Source organism: Sinocyclocheilus anshuiensis, unplaced genomic scaffold (assembly GCF_001515605.1).
Source record: "Sinocyclocheilus anshuiensis isolate Anshui unplaced genomic scaffold, SAMN03320099.WGS_v1.1 scaffold2376, whole genome shotgun sequence".
NCBI classification, from domain to species: domain Eukaryota; kingdom Metazoa; phylum Chordata; class Actinopteri; order Cypriniformes; family Cyprinidae; genus Sinocyclocheilus; species Sinocyclocheilus anshuiensis.
In genome coordinates this window covers 1,271-4,019 of record NW_015547633.1, presented here as the reverse complement: position 1 = coordinate 4,019, position 2,749 = coordinate 1,271, and positions in this window count along the sequence as shown.

Below are 2,749 nucleotides of genomic sequence, written 5' to 3'. Positions count from 1 at the left end.
GTCTTTCCCGAAACGATGTCATCCAAACGTCAACTCAGCGACCAATCCGAAAGCTCTGGGGTTCCCTCAGCAGCCATCCAGGAAGCCTGTGTCAGCAACGAATCATCTCAGCTTTTCAGCTGTCACCCAAAGCAAAACGCAAGTAAACGATGTAAATGATTAATTCCCTTACAAATGAGTTAATTTCGTTACAGAGTGAATGTCTGTGCGTGTGTGTGTGTGTGTGTGAGAGAGAGGGTATGTGCGAGTGTGAGTGAGTGTGTGAGTGAGTGTGTGTGAGAGTGTGTGTGTGTGTGAGTGAGTGAGTGAGTGAGTGAGTGAGTGTGTGTGTGAGAGAGAGAGAGAGAGAGAGAGAGAGAGAGTATGTGCGAGTGTGAGTGTGTGTGTGTGTGTGTGTGGGGGGGGATGGAGGGACAGTTTGTGCACTAGGTTCTAGTTTGAGTAACTTGCCATCTGCTGTAAAACACACACACACACACACACACACACACACACACACACACACTGGAAATGCTTTTAAAAGCACAAGTCGAAGCGCATAATGCAGCAGCGGAGTGACTGAGGCGAGAGAGCGGAGGAAACTCCAGCGCTGACGTCATACTGCAGAGACTGAAGTAGACGGGTGGAGAGAGCGACTGAGCGCGCTCAGATAGCTGGGATTCCCGACTGCAGAAACCACGTCACCAGCAGCACATGACACCGCCGACCAATCATTCTCAAACACACACACACACACACACATACGGGCACTGCAGAGACGAGTTCATCAGGTACTGAGGTTCTGTTTTCTCTCCATAGAATGTGTGCCTCTCTCTCTCTCACACACACACACACACACACACTGCAGCCATCCTTAAGAATCAACTGAAGCAGATGAAGAGCTCTGAATGAGGGAGAAGAGCATTCATGAATGAGCCGTCGCTCGTTCTCTCTCTCTCGGTTGCCAAGGAGACGAAGACGTCAGCCTCAGCTGCTTGTGCTAGAGAGAGATTTAAACATGAATATAAGGCAAACACTAATGTCTTCAAGGTGTAAAGTGGAGCACATCGCTCAGCCGGACCACCTTAATGGTGCCGGATAAAAATAAAGTCGAATCTGTCATACACTGGCATATTATACAACACACCGGAGCAGCTGTGCACACATGTGCTGCCACACACACAAACACACACACAAACACACACACAGTAACCCAGTTAAGACCGCTTTGATGACAACACACTCCATTGTGTCAAATTACCTCAGCGTGTTCGTTCGCTGCGGTACAAGCATATATCCAAGAAAATAGTTCAATACAATAATTATATCTTTAAGAAGTAACAAAAGCATCCAATATAGTAAAATAATTAGGCCATGTTTTACATACAGTTTACAATGTGAACACATGGAAAAATGATAATATTTTCATTTATATTCACCCAATTAAACTCCAAAAATAACAGTCAATGGTGGGTGGGAAATTTTAAAGGCCATTGAATTAGAATTTTGCATTATTTTTTAACATAAACAATTAAAAATATATAAATGCATAATATAAATAAATTACAATAAAAATATATTTATTTATTCATTTATTTATTTATGGCATCTGCATGGCAGCGAAGATGCATCATGATTTTGTTCTTAAAATATAGTTTTTGGGTTTTAGTTGTTTAATGCAAGCCATTTAAAATACTAACCAAGGAGAAAAATATACATATACGAAAGCCAGATTAAAACACCTAAAGCTAAAAACAGAAAAATAACTCAGTCCATTGTGAGAAAAGCCCATCACTGTTTAACATGAAGACAACGGATTTATTTGAGAAATGCAGTGTGAAACATAAAAAAGGTCAAAATGTTTTAACAAACATCTTAAAATGTCAAAATGCGTCTTTGATGTGTGAATTCCACATTTCAGCCCAAAGTGAAATGAAAATTGCATATTGTATGAAAACAATAAAGCCTATTTTAAGACCAATATGAATGAGAAAAATATGCAAAATAATGTCATGCTATAAAAACATCTCAATGGTCACATAAACGATTCATTTTCCTAATGCATAACATCATTTCTTATAGATTCTAGTTGTGTAATAAACCTGCAATTGTATATAATGAATATTGTTGGCTCTTTGACAAATTGCTTTTGATCTGTTAAATGCAAAAATGTAAATGCAGATGAAATGTGAGCAGGGCATGTTTTCATGAGATTCACTCAAAACAGACTGAAAGAGAGACTCACCTTCAGCATTATAATTATTTCACCCGTGCCGGACAGAGAGCCGCTGCATGTCACGTCGTCAGGTTTTTTGAGATCTGCCTTTTTAGAGGCGGCCGATCAAACATCCCAAAGTGATTATCGGCCGATAGTGATCGGTAGCCGATCAATCGGAGCACCCCTAGAAGGTAACACCCTGTGTGTGTGTGTGTGTGTGTGTGTGAATGCTCATTGATGGTCAGATCTCTGTAACGCGCTGAACTGCAAGGAAAATGCGTCACCGAAGGATTCCCTGCTTTAACAGATCGTGCGGCGAGCGACAGAACAGACTGAAGGACGGAGCGAGTGAGGAAACCAATAATGAGAGAAGGGAAGGAGGGATGGATTGAAAGAACAGCAGAGGAGGGAGATATGAGTCAGAGTCGGTCCCACCAGACGGAATGGGCTGAGAGGGGGAGGATGACGTCACATGACCTGACGATACCAGAGCGAACGAGCACTACACAACCTATAGAGAGAGAGAGAGAGAGAGAGAGAGAGAGAGAGAGA